At 38.5% G+C, this 25,294-nt stretch overlaps 1 protein-coding gene across 5 annotated transcripts in view; it reads right to left on the minus strand.

Annotated features, from left to right (window-relative positions):
- NRG4 (neuregulin 4) overlaps positions 1-24,533 on the minus strand; it is a 125,176-nt gene extending 100,643 nt beyond the window's left edge. For 3 of the 5 annotated variants that reach the window (XR_004030569.1, XR_004030570.1, XR_004030567.1), the window contains exons 1-2: positions 24,274-24,533; positions 23,106-23,216 (exon numbers count right to left, since the gene is read on the minus strand). The gene's annotated coding sequence lies outside the window, so the exon portion shown is untranslated. Of the gene's footprint in view, positions 1-23,105; positions 23,217-23,976; positions 24,088-24,273 lie in introns of those variants that run through there. The other 2 variants (XM_030814828.1, XR_004030568.1) reach the window with 2 other exon arrangements.
- Positions 24,534-25,294: the final 761 nt, after the last annotated feature.

A 25,294-nucleotide genomic window follows, 5' to 3' on the forward strand; every position in this document is an offset into this window, starting at 1 on the left:
ATTAAAAGTAATTCTCAAACTCTTTTAAAAAAAAAAAAGTGATTCCAGCTGGGTGTGGTGGCTCACGCCTGTAATCCCAGCATATTGGGAGGTTGAGGCGGCTGGATCACTTAAGGCCAGGAGTTTGAGACCAGCCTGGCCAAGGTAGTGAATCCCCCTCTCTACTAAAAATACACAAATTAGCCAGGCACAATGGCCTACACCTGTAATCCCAGCTACTTGGGAGGCTGAGGTAGGAGAATTGCCTGAACCGGGGAGGGGAAGGTAGGCTGCAGTGAACTGAGATGTGCCACTGCACTCCAGCCTGGGTGGCAGAGTGAGACTCCTCCTCAAAAAAAAAAAAAAAAAAAAAAAAGGTGATTCTATGAGGCCCACATAACTGTGATAGCAAAACCAGACAAGAACACAATAGAAAGAAACTACAGGATAAATCCTCCAATGAACATAGATGTAAAATTCCTCAACAAAATACTAGGAAGCCAAATCCAAAATACATAAAAAAGGTAATACACCTGATCAAGTGGGATTTATGTCAGGAATGCAAGTATGGTTCAACATATGCAAATCAATCAATATGATACATTATATCAACAGAATGAAGGAGAAAAACCATACGATCATGTCAACAGGTGCATAAAAAAGCATTTGATAAAATTCAACATCCCTTCATAATTAAAAACTCTCATGAAATTAGGTATAGAAGGAAAATACCTTAACAAAATAAAGGCCATATATAATAAACCCACAGCTAACATCATACCGGATGGACTGGAAGAAGACAAAGATGCCCACTCTCACCACTGTTATTCAACATAGTACTGGAAGTGCTACGTAGAGCAATTAGACAAGAGAAAGAAATAAAGGGCATCCAAATTAGAAAGGAGGAAATCAAACTGTTCCTGTTTGCAGATGGCATGATCTTCTATATAGGAAAACCTGAAGACTCTACCAAAAAACTCTTAAAACTAATAAATGAATTCAGTAAAGTTGCAGAATACAAACATCAACATATAAAAATCAGCAGCATTTCTATACATGGATGATTAACTAAACTGAAAAAGGAATCAAGACAATCCCATTTACAGTAACTACAAAAACGTAAAATATCTAGGAATAAATTTAACCAAAGAAGTAAAGGATCTCTACAATGAAAACTATAAAATGCTGATGAAATAAATTGAAGAGGATACAAACAAATGGGAAGATATGCTCATGGATCAGAAGGTTTAATATTGTTTAAAATAATCATACTACCCAAGGAAACCTACAGATTCAATGCAATCCCTATCAAAATACCAATTACATTCTTTATAGAAATAGCAAAAGAAATCCTAAAAGACTCAGAACAGATAAAGCAATCCTGAGCAAAAAGAACAAAGCTGCAGGCCAGGCATGGTGGCTCATGTCTGTAATCCCAGCACTTTGGGAGGCCAAGACGGGTGGATCACAAGGTCAGGAGATCGAGACCATCTTGGCTAACACGGTGAAACCCCACTTCTACTAAAAATACAAAAAATTAGCCAGGCGTGGTGGCATACACCTGTACTCCCAGCTACTCAGGAGGCTGAGGCAGGAGAATTGCTTGAACCCAGGAGGCGGAGGTTGCAATGAGCCAAGATCACACCACTGCACTCCAGCCTAGGTGACAGAGTAAGACTCGGTCTCAAAAAAAAAAAAAAAAAAAAAAAAAGAACAAAGCTGCAGGCATCATGCTACAACTTCAAAATATACTACAAAACTGTAGTAACCAAAACAGCATGGTTCTGGCATAAAAACTGACACATAGACCAATGGAACAGAATAGAGAACCCAGAATTAAAGAACCCGTGCTTCTACAGCCACCTGATTTTTCACAAAGGCATCAAGGACACTCATTAGGGAAAGGACAATCTCTTCAATAAATAGTGCTGGGAAAACTAGATAGCAATACACAGAAGGATGAAACTAGTCCCCCACCCTCTAACCTTATAAAAAAAGCAACTCAAAATGGATTAACAACCTAAATGAAAAACCTGAGTCTATGAAACTACTGCAAGGCAACATAGGGGAAAGACTTCAGGACACTGGTCTGGGAAAAGATTTTATGAATAACACCTCAAAGGCACAGGTAACAAAGCAAAAATAAATAAATTTGAATCTCTAATTTAAAATCTTTCCACAAAGGAAACACTATGCCTGGATGGCTTCACTGGTGAATTCCACCAAACATTTCAGGAAAAAGAGATAACATTATACAAATTCTTTTAGATACTAAAGAATGAACATTTCCCAACTCATTTTTCTGAAGCCAACATAACCTTGATGCCAAAACTTGACAAGAAATTAAAGAAAATTACTATTAATCCTCATGAACACAGACCAAAAAAATCCTTAAAAAATTAGCAAATTGAATCTAGTGATATAGTAAAAGGATAATATATCATGACCAGTAGGGTTTATCAGCATGGTTGGTCTAATATGTGTGAATTAATACAATTCATCACACTAACAAAATAAAAGACAAAGATTATATTGTCACCTCAATAGATTCAAAAAAGGCATCTGATAAAACTTCAATACCCATTCACGAGGGAAAAAAAATCTCCACAAACTAGGGGAAATTGCTTAAGCTTATAAAGAGTATCTACTAAAAACCTACAATTAGCATCATATTTCACGTTGAAATATTGAAAGCCTTTCCCCTAAGATTAGAAACAAGGCAAATAAGTCCAATTTCACTATTTCTATCACCATTATACTGGAAGTCTTAACTAGCACATTAGGACAATAAAAAGAAATATAAAACATAAAAATTGGGGCCAGGCACAGTGGCTCACACCTATAATGCCAGCACTTTGGGAGGCTGAGGCGGGCAGATCATCTGAGGTCGGGAGTTCAAGACCAACCTGGCCAACGTGGTGAAACCCCGTATCTACTAAAATACAAAATAAATTAGCCAGGCATGGCAGCATGCTCCTGTAGTCCCAGCTACTCGGGAGGCTGAGGCAGGAGAATTGCCTGAACTCAGGAGGTGGAGGTTGCAGTCAGCCAAGATTGCACCACTGCACTCCAGCACTCCAGCCTGGGCAACAGAGCAAGATTCCGTCTCTCCAAAAATTAGCTGGATGTGGTGGCACATGCCTGTAATCCCAGCTACTTGGGAGGCTGAGGCAGGAGAATCACTTGAACCCAGGAGGCAGAGGTTGCAGTGAGCTGAGATTGTGCCATTGCACTCCAGCCTGGGTGACCGAGTGAGACTCTGTCTCAAATAAATAAATAAATAAAACCCCTAAAAATTGGAAAGGAAGAATAAAGCTGTAATTATTCACAGATAAATGCTTTCAATGGTGAAAGAAAATGAGCATATGTATGGCATACATTACTCAAGAAAAGCCAGCACACAGGGTAAACAAGAAGTAGAGAGGAGAATTACCCAGTAATAAGACTATATGCTAGGCACAGAGCCACCATGCTAAGAACAACACATTCTTAAAAATAACAGTAATTTAAATCAAGAAAAAGCTCAAGCTTTAAGGTTTGTTTCACACCACTTCAATAGAGTGTTCAAATATCAGTAGAAATAGACCAAAAAGATTTTCCAGTCAATTGGTTGAAAATACCCTTATCATACATTTAAGAATTGCCTTAGATGCTGACTTTGCAAGTCTTACAATATTGTTCGTTTTTGTGAGGCCTGACTCAGGGTACATCAGAAAAGAAAAGCAAAATATTGTATATAAAGCCACCAAGAAAACCACGGTAGAGACCAATAGATCTCAATACCCCCCAAATCTTGTCTTAGGCATTTAATAAATAACAGAATATTCAGTGTCAGGACCTTTCTGATTATTTTTAAAAGCTTTTGGTTTTAGAATTTAGAATAAACAAAATGAAAAAACTTCAGACTATTTTTCTAGAAAAATTATTTTGATCACAACCTGTCAGTATGTGAATAAGTAACAAACATAAAATCTTAAAAACTTTCTTTGAAGGCCAAATATAATTTTTCTATAAACTACATCCACAGAAAAATGTCTATTCTTCTTTGCCACATATTTTCCTTTGGTTGTTGTTTAAGCATCTCCTTGTGATATAAAAAGCTGGCACAAATGGCTATTACCATGAATTAATTTTTAGAAAGGCAAAAATAGAAAAGTAAAATCTTAAACCTCATATGATTAAGTCAACAATTGGAACAAAAAATTTTCTGAAATGATGAACAAAAACATTTAAAAGGACAACTGAAAGTAAAAGTAGATGTTCTGATATAAGGCAGTTAGAGTAAAATATCACTTTGGAAGTAATAAACATTTCCTAGCAGTCAGTGATGTAGAACTAAAATACTATCTTATTCAAAAGCCATGACTATATTGAACCTATCATACTGGACTCAGCAATTTCTTTCTGAAGACTTTTATTTGGTTGTAAAAGTTTGTAGCATTTCTTACTGCACGGGAAACCAATTTTCAGAAGATACTCTCTAATTATATTAAAGTGCAAGTCTTAGCTGTGCTGATATTCTACTCCTAAAAGTAAAATGTAAACTGGGCTATGTATCAAGAAGATGTCTGTCAATAGTAACACCTCAAAAATGCAATTTTACATGTGAATTGAACCAGCCTACTGTAAAAGTTTGTTTTGTTTTGTTTTTGTTTGTTTTTCCCCAAAAGCTTTTCCCGGCCAGGTGTGGTGGCTCACGCCTGTCATCCTAGCACATCGGGGGCCAAGGCAGGAAGATACCTGGAGGCCAGGAGTTCAAGATCAGCCTGGGAAACATAATGAAATCCCATCTCTATTTCAAAAAATAAACAAATAAGGCTTGCCCTTACTTCATATAACCATTATTTACTAATAGGACATCATGGTTAAAAACAAAAATGTATCTGACATTGTAGCATATAAAAGAGACTTTTATAATGGATCAGTTTAGAAAGCTTTAGGTTGTAAGTAACAGTCAACCCAGTTCACAATAGCATAAAAAAATATGGATAAATTTCTCACAAGACACAAAATCTTGAACAGAGCAACTGCTAAAGTTGGTTCACTAATCAATGATGTCACCAATATTTTCAGTATTTTTTCTCCACCATCCTAAGTGTGTTAACTTTTTGTACTCATTTTTATTGCCTAATGGTTCCAAGATGGTCACTTCAGCTTTAAGCATCACATCTAAGGTCAAACCCAGAAAAGGGGTTACCCCAGCCCTGTCTGACCCTTTTATCAGAAAAGAGGAAAGCCTTCCATGAAGTCCTCTAGCAGACTCATGGACTAGAATTGTATTACATGGCCACTGTAGCAGTAAGTTTAAAAAATCTAGTATTTAACTTTTCTAATTTTTATGGTGAAAGTAAGGAATAGATATTGGATTGGATAACCAATAGTGTCTGTCACAGTCCTCAACCCAACATGCACATACACACTTCTTCTCATACCTATGCATTAAACAGCACATACTCATTCTCTCCTCAAGAAAGACAACCCTACTATCTCATCCAATTACTGCAAACAGCTTTAAACAGAATCCCTGGGTGATTTTCTATCTGCTATATCAAGTCCAAATATGGCAATGCCTATCTGACCATCTGAATAGCTAAAAGATAAGATATTTATCTCTAAGCCGTCCTCCTTTGTTAATATAACTGTGAAAAAGAAAGAACAGAGTAACCCCATTAAAATTCCCATTCAGAAAACGGAATAATGGGAAGCACACATTGTCAACAGCCCACAATCCACACTGTTATCTTAAGGACAGAAACAGCAGATTCCTTGGCAGGCAGTAAGTTACTTGGTTAGTCAATCTGCTAGGTCCTGGTATAAGTCTCAGGAGCATCTGCTTTGTCATTGTCCTCTTTGGCAACATCTAAGGTAGTTTCTAAACAGACACCCTTCCCAGGGGCCCCACAGCTTTTGTAGCCCACTTCACACTGGTTTGACTTAGAGCGGTGGATATGAGAATTGCTTGGAGGGAAAAACTTCTGTTTTATTTGCTTCACATCAACTCCTTGTGTGAATAACCACAGCTAAAAAAAAAAAAAAAAAAAAAAACACTTCCAAATAATCTTTAGGCCTGGGGATTCTCATCTCTTAGCTGCTGACCTCTGAACTCTTACAATAGACTTGAGGCAATTCTAACAATAGCTTTAAGTAGAGAGGTACTACCGCTAATCCCTGCAAAATTCCAAATTATGAGGTTCTTAGTCAATTTAGAGCAGGAGCTAAAGGCAGAATACTTCTATGGTGAACTGTATCCCCACCACCACCACTGCGTGTTCAAGGCTGAGGAGCACTAATTTGAGTTCACCCCCTTCTATAGGATCCTACTGAAAAGTCACAAGAAGTAATTAATACATGCCAATATTCCAGATTTTTCCAATTGCCTCTCCTCATATTATAGCCTCCATTTCCACAGAGCCAGACTGCCATGGAACAGCAGGCACAAGTTAATCAAATGCCTTGCTGTCACATAACAAGGGTAATAACTTTCCTCTCATCTTTCTCTGTTAAGTCTGGAGGTAGGTAGTCCAAAGTCGGAACTGCTGTTCAACAATGCCCCAGTCTCTTTCTGTCCATCTACTCCAAGGTCCACAGCTTGTGAGAATATCTTAGCCTCATGCTTGTCATCTCATGGTTACAAGATGCCTGCTACAGCTCCCGGCTTCATGATTCCATTTAAGGCACAAAGAGAGGAGAAAGAGTAAAGTACCAGCCACCTCTGTCCTCTTTATCAGGAAAGCAAAAGCCCTCCCTGAACTCAGCAGACTTCCCTTCCTAATCACTGGCAAAGGGGAACAAGATTGTTATGACTGGTTTCAACTATTCAATTTTTTGTTTCAAGCTGGGCACATTGCTGCCCTAACAATATTAAGGTGCGCAATAGGGAATGGGTACTACGGAAGCCACTAAGAATATCTGCCACTTATGAATATTTATAATTTTAAGAAATCAAACTCTATTTGGTGAAATTTCAGACTCGGTAACAGAAGTGAAAAAAAAAAAAAGTCCCTCAGGCAGTGTTATAGAAATACATTTTAGGTACAGAAATCCCCACTCAAGCAAGCCCATCCTACTTAGGAGTCTATCCTTGAAATTAGCACCCTTTAGCAATTCTGCTTTTCATGGACTCTTCCTTTCCTCAATTCTGAACCTACAGATTCTCTAAAATACCCATGTTTATTAACAACTGTTTCTATGGCAGCAGAGTTCCTGGTGGTGGGGCCCTGGGGTGGAGGCTATTTAGAAGTTAAAGACCGACAGTACACGCCGATAGCAGCTATTATTGATGAAATACCTGAGATATTTCTGAAATAGATAAACGTTGTGAAAAAACAAAACAAAAAATATTTAAGGTGCCTGTTGCTCACCAAGAAATCTCTTGATCATAATTTGGGTTTCCCATCTAGGTCCACCAAGACTTGATCATTATGGTTCAATGACTTGAAAGAAATGACTTGATCATTATGGTTCAACTGGTTTATGTAACAGTTTTAGCTCCTAGTATGTTAATAAATTTGCATTCTGGCATTATGTATTAGGTTTATAAGGTTGTCAAACTACTTTAATCTTCTCTGGGGCACTACTGATCAGATTAGGTTTCTAAGACCAAAAGACTGAGTCAGGCCCTGGTAAAAATTTCACTAAGGTTCTACCACCTGATGTGGTCTTTTGAATAACAGCAGCCAGCCTGCTCCAGGCAATAGCTCCTCACATCACTGATTATATTGGCATAAACAACTTTATGTAAAATATTTAAGCAATAAATTTTTATTCCATATAGCAGCTCACAAAAGCTACTTTAACGTAAATTGTGCCACCTATAAATATACTCAAGTCACCAACCATTCAAAGTATCATCATTTCCCAGCAACCCTCGACTCATAGTTTTTATATATATATAAATATATGTAGTGTAGCTATACAGTATACAGAGAATGGGCTCTGGAGCCAGAAGGCTAGAATCCAATTCCCAATTCCACAGTAGAATGTTCCACCCTATAATGGGTGTGTGACATTGGGAGAAAAATCATTGTGTCTACTTTCTTCATCTATACGTGAGGGTGGAGTTAGAAGGGGACATAATGGTAATGCCTCATTCAAAGGGATATCTGAGTATCAAATGAATTTATACACGTAAAATGCCTGGAACATAGGAAGGATTCAACAAGTGCTAGCTATTATCATCACTCTTAATTGGGAAACTTAAATAGTGTATGACCACCTAACTCCTACTGAATGGGGAAAAATCAAATGCCTTTCCTCTAAGGACTGGAACAAGATAAGGATGTCCACTCTCACTACTGTTATTCAACATAACACTGGAAGTCCTGGCTGGAGCAATTAGACAGGAAAAAGAAATAAAGAGAATCCAAACTGGAAAGGAAGAAGTCAAATTAGCCTTATTTGCAGATGACATGATCTTATACATAGAAAAACCTAAAGACTCCACCAAAAAAAACTGTTTGAGCTAATAAACTCAGTAAAGTTGCAGGATACAAAAATCAATATACAAAAATCAATAGTATTTCTATACGCCAAAAGCAAACAATCTGAAAAAGAAATCAAAAAAGCAATCTCAAGGGGTGGAGCAAGATGGCAGAATGGAAGGTCCTACCAATCATCACCCCTGCAGGAACACCAAATTCAACATCTATACACAAAAAAGCACCTTTATAAGAACCAAATATCAGGTGAGCACTCACAGCACCTGATTTTAACTTCATAGTTCTGAAAGAGAAACTTAAGAGTAGGAAAGAGTCTTGAATTGTTGATGCTACCCCTCCCCTATCCCATCACAGTAGCCAAGTGGTGTGAAGAAATCTGTGTGCTTGGGGAGAGTAAGAGCACAGAGACTGTGAGACTTTACATTGAACTCAGTGCTGTCACAGTATAAAGCAAAACTGGGCTGAACTTAGCTGACACCCATCTACAGAAGGAGCATTCAGACAAGCCCTAGCCAGAGGAGAATCACCCATCCCAGCGGCTGGAACTTGAGTTCCAGCAAGCTTCCTCATTGTGGGTTGAAGTGCTCTGGGGCCCTAAATAAACTGTAAAGGCAGTCTAGGCCCCAAGAACTGCAAGTTTTAGTGTTGAGCTGGGTTTGAAGCCAGTGGACTTGCCGGTCATGAGACTTACTGAGACACAAGCCGGGGCACCTAAGGGAGTGCTTGCACTACCTGTCCCCCAACCCCAGGCAACACAGCTGTGGCTCCAAAAAAGTCACAAAAGAGCCACAAGCTGTGTTGCCTGGTGTTGAAAAGGGGGAAGTGCAAGCACTCCCTTTCTGCTTGAGAGGAGAGGAGAGGGAAGAGTAAAGAGGAATTTTGTCTTGCACCTTGGACACCAGCTCAGCCACAGTTGGATACAATACTAGTCAGAACTGTAAGGCCCCCATTCCAGGCCGTAGTTCCCCAGATGACATTTCTAGACACACCCTGGACCCAGAGGGAAACTGATTCCTTGAAGGGAAGGGCCTATTCCTGGCAGGATGCATCATCTGCTGGCTAAAGAGCCCTTGAGACCCTGAATAATCAATAGTGATACTTAGGTAGTATGGCATGAGCCTTGGGTGAGACTCGGAGACACACTGGCTTCAGGTGAGACCCAGCACATTCCCACCTGTGGTGGCTATGGTAAGAGATTCCTTCTGCTTGAGAAAAGCAGAGGAAAAAGTAGAGACTTTGTCTTGCATCTTAAGTACAAACTCTACCACAATGTGGTATGGCACCAATCAAGCTCTTAGGGTCCCTGATTCCAGGCCTTGGCTCTTGGATGGCATTTCTGGACATGGCCTGGGCCAGAGGGGACCCCACTTCCCTGAAGAGTGAATCGCAGGCCTGGTAGCATTCACCACAAGCTAACTGAAGAGCCCTCAGGCCTTAAGTGAACATTGGTGGTAGCCTGGCAGTACTCCCTGTGGGCCTTGGGTGGTAGTGACTATAAGGTGAGGGTCCTCTGCCTGTGAAAAGGGGAGGGAAAAGTGAGAACTGTTTTTCATGGTTTGAAAGCCCACTCAGCCACAGTGGAATACAACACCAGGTAGACTTCTAAGGTTTTTGACTCCAGTCCTTAGCTCCCAGATGGCATCTCTGGACCGGCCCAGGGCCTGCAGGAACTTGCCTCCCTGAAGGGAAGGACACAAGCCTGGTTGGCTTCACTAGATGCTGACTGTAGAGCCCTAGGGCTTTGAATGAACATAAGTGGCAGCCAGGTACTGGTTACAGCAGGCCTTGGGCAAGACCCAGTGCCGTGCTGGCTTCAGGTCTAACCCAGCACAGTCCCACTGGTGGTGGCTATAGAGGTGTTTGTGTCACCCTACTCCCAGCCAGAGGTGGCTCAGCACAGAGGAACTCCATTTGTTTGGGAGAAAGTAAGGGAAGAGAATAAGAATCTCTGCCTGGTAAACCAGAGAATTCTTCCAGATTTATCCAATATTACCAAGATGGTACTTCTACAAGTCTGCAAGAACCACAGCATTACTGGGCTTGAGGTGCCCCACAATGCAGATATGGCTTAGATCTTAGATCACAACACTCAAAGTCCTTTTGAATACCTGGAAAACCTTCCCAAGACAGGTGGATACAAACAAGCCTAGACGGAGAATACTGCAATGAATACCTAACTCTTCAATGCCCAGATACCAGCAAATATCCACAAGCATCAAGACCATCCAGGAAAACATACCCTCACCAAATGAACTAAATAAGGTGCGAGGCCAATCCTGAAGAAACAGAAATACATGACCTTTCAGACAGAGAATTCAAAATTGCTGTTTTAAGGAAACTCAAAGAAATTCAAGATAACACAGAGAAGGAATGCAGAATTCTATCAGATAAATTTAACAAAGAGATTAAAATAATTGAAAAGAATAAGTAAAAATTCTGAAGGTGAAAAATGCAATTGACATATTGAATAATGCATCAGAGACTGTTAATAGTAGAATTGATCAAGCAGAAGACACAATTTGTAAGCTTGAAGACAGGCTATTTGAAAATACAGTTAGAGATTAAAGCAAAATAAAGAATGAAGCACACCTACATTATCTAGAAAATAGCCTCAAAAGGGCAAATCTAAGAGTTATTGGCCTTAAAGAGAAGGTAGAGAGAGGGGTAGAAACTTTATTCAAAGGGATAATAAGAAATTCACAAACCTAGAAAAAGATATTAATAACCAAGTACAAAAAGGCTGGCTGGGTGTGGTGGCTAACACCTGTAATCCCAGCACTTTGGTAGGCTAAGGCCCCCCAAAGGTGGACCATTTGAGGCCAGGAGTTTGAGACCAGCCTGGCCAACATGGCGAAACCCTGTCTCAAATACAAAATTAGCTGGGTGTGGTGGCACACACCTGTGCTCTCAGCTACTTGAGAGGCTGAGGCATGAGAATCATTTGAACCCGGGAGACAGAGGTTGAGGCGAGCCAAGATTGCACCACTGCACCCCAGCCTGGGCAACAAAGTGAGACTCTGTACCCGCCACCCTGCCAAAAAAAAAAAAAAAAAAAAAAAAGAGAGAGAGAGAAGGCAAGCAGATTTAACCCAAAGAAGACTACCTCAAGGAATTTAATAATCAAACTCCCAAAGGTTAAGGATAAAGAAAGGATCCTAAAAGCAGCAAGAGAAAAGAAACAAATAACATACAATGGACCTCCAATATGTCTAGCAGCAGACTTTTCAGTGGAAAACTTACAGGGCAGGAGAGAGTGGCATGATTTATTTAAAGTGCTGAAGGTTAAAAACAGTTTACCCTAGAATAGTATAATATTATCCAGCAAAAATTTCCTTCAAACATGAAGGAGAAATAAAGATTCTCCCAGACAAGCAAAAGCTAAGGGATTTCATCAACATCAGACCTGTCCAACAAGAAATGCTAAAGGGAGTACTTCTATCAGAAGTAAGGATGAAGAAAAGAAAAATAAAAGGATGTTAATGAGCAATAAGACATCATCTGAAAGTACAAAACTCACTATCAATAGTAAGTACACAGAAAACAGAGACTTTTATAACACTGAACTGTGGTGTGTAAACTACTCTTATCTTAAATAGAAAGATTAAATGATAAACCAGTCAAAAATAATAACTATGGACCCAGCATGGTGGTTCACACCTGTTATCCCAGCACCTTGGGAAGCCAAGGCAGGCAGATCACAGATCATTTGAGGTCAGGAGTTCAAGACCAGCCTGGCCAACATGGCAAAGCCCTATCTCTACTAAAAATATAAAAATTATCCAGCTGTGGTCATGCATGCCTATAATCCCAGCTACTAGGGAGGCTAAGGCAGGAAAATCATTTGAACCCAGGAGGCAGAGGTTGAAGTGAGCTGAGATTGTGCCACTGCACTCTGGCCTGGGTGACAAAGTGAGACTCTGTCTCAAATAATAATGATAATAATAACTACAACAACTTTTCAAAACATAGACAGTACTGTAAGATATAAATAGAAACATAAAAAGCAAGAGGATGAAGTTAAAGTTTTTATTAGTTTTCTTTTTGCTTGTTAGTTTGTCTATGCAAGCAGTGTTAAGTTGTAATCATCTTAAAATAATGGGTTATAAGATAGTATTTGCAAGCTTTATGGTAATCTCAAATCAAAAAACATACAACAGATACACAAAAAATAAAAAGCAAGAAATTAAATCATACCACCAGAGGAAATCACCTTCACTAAAAGGAAAACAGGAAGGAAGGAAAAAAGGAAGAGAAGACCACAAGACAACCAGAAAACAAATAAAATGGCAAGAGTAAGTCCTTGCCAATCAATAGTAACCTTTAATGTAAGTGGACTAGACTCTTCAATCAAAAGACAGGGTGGCTGAATGGATAAGAAAACAAACAAACAAACCCCCCCCCCAAAAAAAAAAAAAAACACAAGTCCCAATGATCTGTTGCCTACAAGAAACACACTTTACCTATAATGATACACATAGATTGAAAATAAAGAGACAGAAAAAGATATTTCATACCAACAGAAACCAAAAAAGAGGAGTGCTATACTTATATCAGACAAAATAGATTCCATGACAAAAACTTTTAAGAAGAGCCAAAGAAGGTCGTTATATAATAATGAAGGGGTCAATTCAGCAAGAGAATATAACAATTTTAAATATATATGCACCCAACACTACAGCACCCAGATATATAGAGCAAATATTTGAGCTAAAGAAAGAGATAAACTCCAATATGATAATAGCTGGAGATTCAACACCCCACTTTAAGCATTGGACAGATCTTCCAGACAGAAAATAAACAAAGAAACATCAGACTTAATCTGTACTATAGACCACATGGACCAAATAGATACTTATAGAACATTTAATCCAACAGCTACAGAATACACAATCTTTTCCTCAGCACATGGGTCATTCTCAAGGATAGACCATATGTTAGGTCAAAAAACAAGTCTTAAAATATTTTTAAAAATTGAAATAATATCAAACATCTTTTCTGACCACAATGGAATAAAACTAGAAATCAATAATGAGAGAGATTTTGGAAACTATACAAACACATAAAAATTAAACAATATGCTCCAGAATGACCAGTAGGTCAATGAAGAAATTAAAAAGGAAACTGAAACATTTATTGAAACAAATGATAACCGAAACACATGTCAAAACCTATGGGATACAGCAAAAGCAATACCGAGAGAGAAGTTTATAGCTATAAGCACCTACATTTAAAAAGTAGGAAAACATCAAATAAACAACCTAATGAAGCATCTAAAAGAAACAGAAAAGCAAAAGCAAACCAAACCCAAAAATCAGTAGAAGAATAAAGAGCAGAGATAAAATTGAAATGAATAAAATACAAAAGATCAATGAAATAAAAAGTTGGTTTTTTGAAAAGATAAACAAAATTGATAAACTTTTAGCCAGACTAAGAAAAAAGGAGAGGAGACACAAATAAATAAAATCAGAGGTGAAAAAGGAGACATTACAACCAATACTACAGAAATTCAAAGGATCATTAGAGCCTACTATGAGCAACTACATGCCAATAAATTGAAAAGCCAAGAAATGGATAAATTCCTAGACATATACAACCTACCAAGATTCAACCATGAAGAAATCCAAAACCTAAACAGACTAATAACAACTAATAAGATCGAAGCCATATTAAAAAGTCTCCCAACAAAGGAAAGCCTGAGACCAATGACTTCACTGCTGAATTTTATCAAACATTTTAAAAAGAACTAATACCAATACTACTCAAATTATTCTGAAAAAGAGAGGAGGAGGGAATAGTTCCAAGCTCATTCTACAAGGTCAGTATTACCCTGATATCAAAACCAGATAAAAACACATTTAAAAGCAAGCTACAGGCAAATAGCCCTGGTTAACACTGATGCAAAAATCTTCAACACAATACTAGCAAACCAAATTCAAGAACACACTAAAAATATCATTTGTCATGACCAAGTGAAATTTATCCCATGGATGCAAGGATGGTTCAACATACACAAATCAATGTGATACATCATATCAAAAGAATGAAGGACAAAAATCATATGATTATCTCAATTGATGCTGAAAAAGCATCTGATAAAATTCAACATTTCATTGTGATAAAAACTCTCAAAGAACTGGGTATAGAAGGAACATAATTCAACATAATAAAAGCTATATATGACAGACCCATAGCTAGTATCATACTGAATGTGGAAAAACTGAGTCTTTCTTCTAAGATCTGGAAGATGACAAGGATGCCCACTTTCACCACTGTTATTCAACATGGTATTGGAAGTCCTACCTAGAGCAGTCGGACAAGAGAAAGAAATAAAGGGCATTCAAATTGGAAAGGAAGAAATCAAATTATCATTGTTTGCAGATTATTATGATCTTATAGTTGGAAAAACCTAAAGACTTCATCAAAAAATTTAGAACTGTTAAACCAATTCAGCAAAGTTATAGGATACAAAATCAACAAACAAACATTAGTAGCATTTCTATATGCCAAAAGTGAACAATCTGAAAAAGAAATCAAGAAAGTAATCCCATTTACAATAGCTACAAATAAAATAAAGTATCAAGGAATTCACTTAATCAAAGAAGTGAAAGCTCTCTAAAATGAAAACTATACCAATGCAAGAAATTGAAAAAGACACGAAAAATGGAATGGTATTTCATGTTCATAGATTGGAAGATTCAATATTGTTAAAATGTCCACACTACCCAAAGCAATCTACAGATACAATGCAATCTCTATCAAAATACCAATGACATTCTTCACAGAAATAGAAGAAACAATCCTAAAATTTATATGGAACCAGAAAAGACCCAGAATAGCCAAAGCTATGCTAAGCAAAAAGAACAAAACTGAATAAATCACATTACCTGACTTCAAATTACACTACAGACCTATTGTAACCAAAACAGCATGGTGCTGGCATAAAAATAGATACATAGACTAATGGAACAGAACACAGGACCCAGAAATAAATCCATACATGAACTCATTTTTGACAAAGGTGCCAAGAACATACTTGGGGAAAGGACAGTCTCTTCAATAAATGGTGCTGGGAAAACTGGATATCCATATGCAGAAGAATGAAACTCGACCCCTATCTCTCACCATATACAAAAATCCAAATCAAAATAGCATTACAGGCTTAATTCTAAGATGTCAAACGATGAAACTACTAAAAAAAATTGGGGAAACTCTCTAGGACATTGGAGTGGGCAAAGATTTCTTGAGTAGGCCGGGCGTGGTGGCTCACGCCTGTAATCCTAGCACTTTGGGAGGCCAAGGTGGGTGGATCATGAGGTCAGGAGATCAAGACCATCCAGGCTAACACGGTGAAACCCTGTCTCTACTAAAAATACAAAAAATTAGCTGGGCATAGTGGCGGGCACCTGTAGTCCCAGCTACTTGGGAGGCTGAGGCAGAAGAATGGCATGAACCTAGAAGACGGAGCTTGCAGTGAGCCGAGATCATACCACTGCACTCCAGCCTGGGCGACAGAGTGAGACTCTGTCTCAAAAAAAAAAAAAAAAAAAAAAAAAAGATTTCTTGAGTAATACCCCACAAGCACAGGCAACCAAAGCCAAAATGGACAAATGGGATCCTATCAAGTTAAAAGGTTTCTACACAGCAAAGGAAACAATCAACAAAAGGCTTCTCCACAGCAAAGGAAATAATCAAAAAAGAAACAACCCACAGAATGGAGAAAATATTTGCAAACTGCCCATCTGACAAGGGATTATAACCAGAATATATAAGGAGTTCAAACAACTCTATAGGAAAAAAACCCTAATAATCTGGTATTAAAATGGACAGAAGATCTGAACAGACATTTCTCAAAAGACATACAAATGGCATACAGGCATATGAAAAAGTGCTCAACATAATTGATCATCAGAGAAATGCAAATAAAACTACAATGAGATATCATCTTACACCAGCTGAAATGGCTTTTATCCAAAAGTCAGACATTAACAAATGCTGGAGGAGATATGGAGAAAGGGAAATACTCACATACTGTTGGTGGGAACCACTATGGAAAACAGTTTGGAGGTTCCTCAAAAAACTAAAAATAGAGCTACCACACGACCCAGCAATTGCTCTCTGAGATATACACCCAAAAGAAAGGAAGTCAGTACATCGAAGAGATATCTACACTCCCATGTTTACTGCAGCACTATTCCCAAGAGCTAAGATTTGGAAGCAACCTAAGCATCCATCAACAGATGAACAGATAAAGAAAATTTGGTACATACATACAATGGAGTACTATTCAGCCATAAAAAAAGAACGAGATCCTATCATTTGCAACAACATGGATGGAACTGGAGGTCACTGTTAAGTGAAATAAGCCAGGCACAGAAAAACAAACTTCGCATCTTCTCACTTATTTGTGGGAGCTAAAAATTAAAACAATTTAACTAATGGAGGTAGAGTGTGGAAAGATGGTTACCAGAGGCTGGGAAGGGTGGAGCAGGGGGCTGGTTGGGGGAAGTGGGGATGGTTAATGGATCCAAATTAGTTAGAAAGGATCAATAAGACCTAGTATTTGCTAGCACAACAGGGTGACTACAGTAAAAAATAATGTAATTGTACATTTTAAAATAACTGAGTATAATTGGATTGTTTGTAACACACAGGATAAATGCTTGAGGGGATGGATACCCCATTACCCTGATGTGATTATGCACTGCATGCATGTATCAAAATATCTCATGTAACCCATAAATATATATACCTACTATGTTCTCACAAAAATTAAAAATAAAGCAATTTCGTTTATAATAACTACAAAAATATATAAAATACCTAGGAATCAATCTAACTAAAGAAGTGAAAGATCTATACAAGCAAAACTATGAAACTCTGATGAAAGAAATTGAAGAGGACACACATAAAAAAGGAAAGATATTCCATACTCATTAATTGGAAGAATTATTGTTAAAATGATAAAACTACCCAAAGCAATTTACAGATTCAATGCAATCTCTATCAAAATGTGAACGGCATTCTTTATAAAAATAGGAAAAAAAAATTCTTAAATTTATATGGAACTACCAAAGACTTGGAATAGACAAAGCAATCCTGAGCAAAAAAGAACAAAGCTGAAGGCATCACACTACCTGACTTCATTTACTACAAAGCTATGGTAACCAAAACAGCATGGTACTGGCATAAAAACAGACACATAGACCAATGGAACAGAATAGAGAATCCAGATGTAAATCCACACATTTATTGCCAACTCCTCTTTGACCAAGGTGCCACGAACATACAATGGAGAAAGGTTACCAGATGTGGAAGAATTAAACTAGACCCCTAGCTGTCACCATACACAAAAATCAAATCAAAATAGATTAAAGACAAATATTTAATGCTGAAACTATGAAACTACAGAAGAAAACATTGGAGAGATGTTCCATGACATTGGTCTGGGTAAAGATTTTTGGGGTAAGACCTCAAAGGCAACCAAAGCAAAACTAGACAAATGGGATTACATCAAGCTAAAAAGCTTCTGCACGAGGAAACAATCAACAAATTGAAGAGACAGCCCACAGAATGGAAGACTATATTTGCAAACTATCCATCTGACAAAGAATTAATAACCAGAATATATATGGAGCTCAAACAACTCAATAGCAAAAAAAAAAAATCATATAATCTGATTTTTAAATGGGCAAAAGACTTGAACAGACATTTCTCAAAAGAAGACATACAAATGGTCAACATGTGTATTAAAAAAAACACTCAACATGACTAATCAGAGAAATGCAAATCAAAACCACAACGAAATATCATCTAATAATAGATACTGGTAAGGATGTAGAGAAGGGAAAGCCCTCATATACTGTTGGTGGGAATGTAAATTAGTACAACCTCTATGCAGAACAGTATGGTGGCTTCTCAAAAGCCTAAAAATAGATCTACCATCTGATCCAGTAATTCCACTACTGAGTCTACATCCAAAAGAAAGGAAATCAATATATCAAAGGGCTATCTGCACTCCCATGTATATTGCAGCACTATTAGCAATAGCCAAAATATGAAATCATCCTAAGTGCCTATCAATGGATGAATAAAGAAAATAGGATATACGTACGTACTGGAGTATTATTCATCCATAAAAAAGAATAAAATCCTGTCATTTGCAGCAACATGGATGAATCTGGAGGCCAATTACGTCAAGCAAAATAAACTAAGCACAGGAAGACAAATATCATGTTCTCACTCATATATAGAAGCTAAAAAACAGTGAATCTCATGAAGACAGAGAGTAGAATGGTGGTTACCAAAGGCCATTAAGGATGGAGGAGAGGGAAGGATAAAGGGTGAAAAAAGGAATATAAATATATTTATTACCACTAAACTGTATACTTAAAAGTGGTAAAGATGGTAAATTTTATATGTATATTTTACCTCAAAAAAAGTGAAAAAAAATAGTGTGTGGCTGCAGTCTCTGCAAATGTAAAATGATTTAATAATATTCACTTTATATGCTAAATATGAAATAACACAAATTCCCCAAATTAATAATTCATCAAGAATTAAAGTTTCGCCGGGCGCGGTGGCTCACGCTTGTAATCCCAGCACTTTGGGAGGCCAAGGCGGGCAGATCACGAGGTCAGGAGATCGAGGCCATCCTGGCTAACATGGTGAAACCCCATCTCTACTAAAAAATACAAAAAATTAGCCAGGCATGGTGGCGGGCGCCTGTAGTCCCAGCTACTCAGGCGGCTGAGGCAGGAGAATGGCATGAACCTGGGAGGCGGAGCTTGCAGTGAGCCGAGATTGCGCCACTGCACTCCAGCCTGGGTGACAGAGCGAGACTCCATCTCAAAAAAAAAAAAAGAATTAAAGTTTCAGCCAGACACAATGGCCTGCAACTACAATCCCAGCTACTTGGGAGGCTGAGGTAGGAGGATCACCTGAGCTCAGGAGTTCAAGACCAGCCTGGGCAACATAGTAAGACCATGTGTCCAAAAAAAATGTTTTTTAATTAGCTGACTGTGATGGCACAGGCCTGTAGTCCCAGCTACTCCAGAGGCTGAGGTGGGAGGATCCCTGGAGCCCAGGAGTTCGAGGCTGTGGTGAGCTATGATCTTGTCACTGTACTCCTGGGTGACAAGAGAAACTCTGTCTCAAAAAAAAGAAAAAAAAAAAAAAGTTTCAAAAGCTGGTTGGAGGCTGGGCATGGTAGCTCATGCCTATAATCCCAGCACTTTGGGAGGCAGATCACTTGAGGCCAGGAGTTTGAGACTAGCCTAGCCAATGTGGTAAAACCCCATCTCTACTAAAAATACCAAAATTAGCCAGGTGTGGTGGTGCATGCCTGTAATTCTAGCTATTTGGGAGGCTGAGGCATGAGAATCACTTGAACCCAGGAGGCAGAGGTTGCAGCAAGCTGAGATCAGGCCACTATACTCCAGCCTGGGCAACAAAACAAGACTCTGACTCAAAAAAAAGAGAAAAGCTAGCTGGTGAATGTGATTTATAAACTCTTAAGCTACTGCCACATGGCAATACCAAACTTTCCATTCTTTGCTGCCAGAAATAGTCTTGAATTATGCATGTCTCTAGAAAATGCTATAGCTCTGTAAAGAAATGTAAAGGAGAAAAAAATCATAGTGCTCCCCACCCTCACTACCCTAAGCGCTGCCTCATACATACCTTGGTCTTTCTAAAGATTTCCTATGCCCTTGAAGCCTAGAAACTCAGTCTACAATCAATATCCAAATAGAGGCCAGGTGTGGTGGTTCATGCCTGTAATCTCAGCAATTTGGGAGGCCAAGGTGGGTGGATCACCTGAGGTCAGGAGTTCGAGACCAGCCTGGCTAATATGGTAAAACCCCGTCTCTACTAAAAATACAAAAATTAGCCGGGCGCGGTGGTGCATGCCTGTGGTCCCAGCTACTCAGTGGGCTGAGGCAGGAGAATGGCTTGAACTCAGGAGGTGGAGGTGCAGTGAGCTGGGATCACGCCACTGTACTCCAGCCTGGGGGACAGAGCAATACTCTGTCTAAGAAAAAAAAAAAATCAAAATAGGATATGTCTGTCAACATTGTTCCAGGAAAACTTCTCTGAAATAAGAGGGTCAATCAGCCTAGTTACTTTTCATATGTGTGTGCCCTTCTCAGGCCTGGGGTAATTATCATCCCCTTCCACCTGCAACACACATACATACACACACAAACACACACACACACTGACCATTTTCCTGAGTATATTTCCTCAGTATACATAACTGGTCATCTTTAACATCTCCTTGCTTACAAAGAAATATTATCTTAAAGTTCCTAATTTTCCCTCAACTTGTGTCTATTTTTTCTCCTACTCAAATGCTTCTTTCATTTCCATTTTATTTGCTCACCCCATATGCACAAGCCTCTTTTTCCTTTTACCTCTGACCCTCCCATCCTCACTCTCAAACCCTCCTAAACACATTCACTCTACACCCAATTCTTCAACATCTCAGTCATTCTTCCCCTTCTGCCCTATTCATCAACAATATCTACTGGAAAGTCTATTTCTTTGAGGACAAACCCTTTTTATCCTAAATTTATTTTTCACTTCTGTGCAGTTCACTCTAATAAAAAGCTGGTTCTCTTTTAGATTACAAGGTGCCTTTTCCAATATAACCACTTACTTCCCTTAATTTCTCCTCTTTCTCTGACTCAGCAGAAAGAACAACAGCCCTTTCCTTGCTCCCACATGCCATTTTCAGATTACCATACTGTAGCCTATTTCTCATTGCTTGAAATCTCCACCCTATCCCACATTTTGGGGAACTATTCTTAATCCCACTTGAACACACTGTTCTTTAAATCTGTCCTTTTATCCTTCTCTCTAGTCTTGATAGAGATGATACATTAAGAGTCCACAATTCCATTTCTGTCAATGGTAACATATATGTACTCAGAGAGTATTACAAGAGCCAAGAAAAATTACATATGTTAATGATGGTCACACGGCCAAGAATGGAATAAATTGGATAAGACATATGACTATTTCTATGCTCCTAAAATAACTATCATTCTCCATAGTCTTAAAGTTCTATAAGTTTACCTATTCTATCATTAGAAATATATCATGTTAGCCTTAGACATAAATAACCGTCTGCATTTCAAAGTAAATCATAGCATCATAAGGTTAGAAGACCTAATGATGGGTGTATAAGTGGTAGATAAGCTTTTCTCAGCAGATGTTCACTACTTGGAAGATCTTCTAGAAAGAGGATTCTACAATTTCCCAAAGTAAATAACTACAACCTCAAATATTCTTAATTTCAAAATCTTTGGTTTTTCTAATCTATTTTTTCAGGCACCATCCTCAGTATGACAGCATCTCATCTACTGGAAAAGCACTATTGTCACCCTGAGCCTTTATTTATTTATTTTTTTGAAATGGAGTCTCACTCTATTGCCCTGGCTGGAGTACAATAGCACAATCTTGGCTCACTGCAACCTCCGCCTCCCAGGTTCAAGCAATTCTCCTCCCTCAGCCTCCCAAGTAGCTGGGATTATGGGCACTCACCACCACGCTCGGCTAATTTTTTTGTTGTTGTATTTTAGTAGAGACGGGGTTTCACCATGTTGGCCAGGCTGGTCTTGAACTCCTGACCTCCTGATCCACCCGCCTTGGCCTCCCAAAGTGCTGGGATTACAGGCATGAGCCACCGTGCCCGGCCGAGCCTTCATTTTTCTAAGCTCAACAACTTGGACTTTTCTCCAGACTCCTGTTCTCCAAAACTAATTTTTTTTTTTAAAGATACTGGGTCTCAGTCTGTCACCCAGACTGTGGCGCAATGGTTTGATCATAGCTCACTGCAGCCTCGAACTCCCGGGCTCACGCTATCCTCCCACCTTAGCCTACCAAGTAGCCGGGACCACAGGTGCGTGCCACCACGCCTACCTATTTTTATTTATTTTTTTATAGAGACGGGCTCTCACTCTGTTGCCCAGGCTGGTCTGGAACACCTAGGCTCAAGCGATCCTCTCGTCTCAGCTTCCCAAAGTGCTGGGATTATAGGCGTGAGTCACTGTGCTCAGCCTGAAACTTGAATTCTATTCATGTTATTTTTAAATCACAAAGACCAGACTTAAACTTAACCAGCAACAGCACTTTGTTGTTTCTACTTTTCTAAATAAGTAGTTAACATATAATTGAACAATCTTCTTTTTTTTTTTTTTTTTTTGAGACGGGCGTCTCGCTCTGTCGCCCAGGCTGGAGTGCTGTGGCACGATCTCGGCTCACTGCAAGCTCCGCCTCCCGGGTTCATGCTATTCTCCTGCCTCAGCCTCCAGAGCAGCTGGGACTACAGGAGCCCGCCAACACGCCTGGCTATTTTTTTTTTTTTTGTATTTTTAGTAGAGACGGGGTTTCACCATGTTAGCCAGGATGGTCTTGATCTCCTGACCTCGTGATCCGCCCACCTCGGCCTCCCAAAGTGCTGGGATTACAGGCATGAGCCACCGTGCCCGGCCTAACTGAACATACTTCTGTACATACAGTCTTCTCAAACAGAATTGAAACCCATAAAATTAAAAATTACAGAATTTTCCATATTGCAGAGACTACCTTATTGTCTCTTAGTTAAATGAAACCAATGATCTAGGATTATAATTAACAAATTATGGCTACATATATAGCCCCAAAACATTAAAAAGAATGAATACTTACCTGATCTGTCCTTGGATGGAAATTTTTCCTCTAAATTGCAGAATAGAGAAGAAACTGGTTCTCTTTTATGGTTCACCACTATTTCTTCTGCTTTAATAGAATTTGTGGCCACTATAAAGAAATAAGCAAGAACAGAATATTTATATAACAATTTTAGTAATACACAAAGAGAAGGAAAGTAGAATATATATGCAAATTTCATATGAATGTTTTTCTTTTACTTAGTGATACCTCAAAGGACTTTTTAGTAAGAAGCAGAAGTTTCACTTTGTTGACATGTTTAATTTTTCCCACTTTCACAACTTTTTAAGTCCCAGAAAAACTATCATTACTATTTCCAAATAAAAGGCTAGGAGTTGGGTTAAGAGGGCAATAGAATTTTATGAAAAGATCAGATGGTAGTGACGAGCCACTTCATACTATGCAAACAGGGATTTTGTAAGGACAAGGAATTACATTTCTTTTATTATGAAAGCTACTTTTTATGTTTTGTGTTCCCCAAGAAAAAAATGTTACACCTATTATCACAGACAGAAGCCTAATATGTCTTGTCATTTTAATAAGGTGGTAGTCTTTGTGGGAAAGAAGAGGAAAAAAAGTAGTATATGATCTATCTTCCACTTAGAAAGTTAATTTTCCCAAAGAGCTTTTACTTTATATGGCACTAAGATCAAGGCAATAACTCAGATTACCTTAATTATATCAAAGTGGCATATATTAATAATACGAATTTGTATTCCAGTCAATAGTTAGAATGCTACAATCAATTATTCAGAAGTTTATGGGCTTTCTGTAGTCATAAAAATAACGAACATAAAAGGTTTAAGAATAGTATATTTTTGTAACTACAAAACATCAAAAACTTATCTACCTTCAAATTTTATGCTGGTTATTTTTCTGATTCACTTTTAGTCTGTTAGAAAGTAAAAAGACAAATTTTCTCCTTTATGTAAAAATAATCATAGAATCATAAAAATTTAGAGTTAGAAAAAAACTTAGAGAAGTTCTAGATGAAGTAAGTACAAGTCTATCTAAATTAGAGACTTTGATTTATTTCCCTTACTCAAAGTTACGGAATGAACTGGAGCGGGAACTCTGGAATCCAGAATGTTTTTCCTACTACTTAATGATTCCTCAAACTTATTTAGGCACAACTTCATGTACAAACGTGAGGCAGTGAGGCACCAGCGTTGAATTTAAAGTCTCTGAATCACACTGCCCAAGTTTGAATCTCGGTTCCTTACTAGCTGTGTGATCTTGAGCAGGCTACTTAATCCCTCTGTGTCTCAGTTTCTTCATCTGTAAAATGACATTAATAACTATAACTCTCTAATGGGACTGCTATGAAAAAAATAAATTAGTATATATAAAGCACATAGAATGGTGTCTGATATATGGCAAGTATTCCATAAATGTCAGCAATTACTAGGATTCTATCAATAAATACATGGATATGTACTTGCTAGCTTTTATTATTTATTTTTTATTTTTTGAGACAGAGTCTTGCTCTGTCGCCCAGCCAGGAGTGCAGTGGCACAATCTTGGCTCACTGCAACCTCCGCCTCCCGGTTCAAGCAATTCTCCTGTCTCAGCCTCCTGAGTAGCTGGGACTACCAGCATATACTAACACGCCCAGCTAATTTTTGTATTTTTAGTAGAGACAGGGTTTCATCATGTTGGCCAGGCTGGTCTCAAACTCCTGACCTCAAGTGATCTGGGATTACAGGCGTGAGCCACTGCACCCGGCCTGTACTTGCTAGGTTTTAAAATAGCCTAATTATACCACAATTGGAATAGTGGATCATTTTTGTGTTTTCAATACATGTATATGCACTCGCTGATATTCCATTTTGGCACATGGATTGTATAGCCAAAGGAATGGTTCTTCATAGACTACATGCAAAATTCCAAATATTAAACACATAACTGAACTCACTCAAAAACTGAATACCACTCACTTGGTGATCATTTGGGCCCATTTATATACTTAGAACATCTGACATCCAGAGGGATTTTTTTCTTTTTTTGAGACGGGGTGTCACACTGTCACCCAAGCTGGAGTGTGGTGGTGCAACCTTGGCTTACTGCAAACTCTGCCTCCCAGGCTCAAGCCATCCTCCCACCTCAGCCTCCCGAGCAGCTGGGACCACAAGTGCACACCATCACATCTGGCTAATTCTTAAAATATT

The sequence above is a fragment of the Nomascus leucogenys genome, chromosome 6 (assembly GCF_006542625.1).
Source record: "Nomascus leucogenys isolate Asia chromosome 6, Asia_NLE_v1, whole genome shotgun sequence".
In the NCBI taxonomy this organism is placed as follows: Eukaryota; Metazoa; Chordata; class Mammalia; order Primates; family Hylobatidae; genus Nomascus; species Nomascus leucogenys.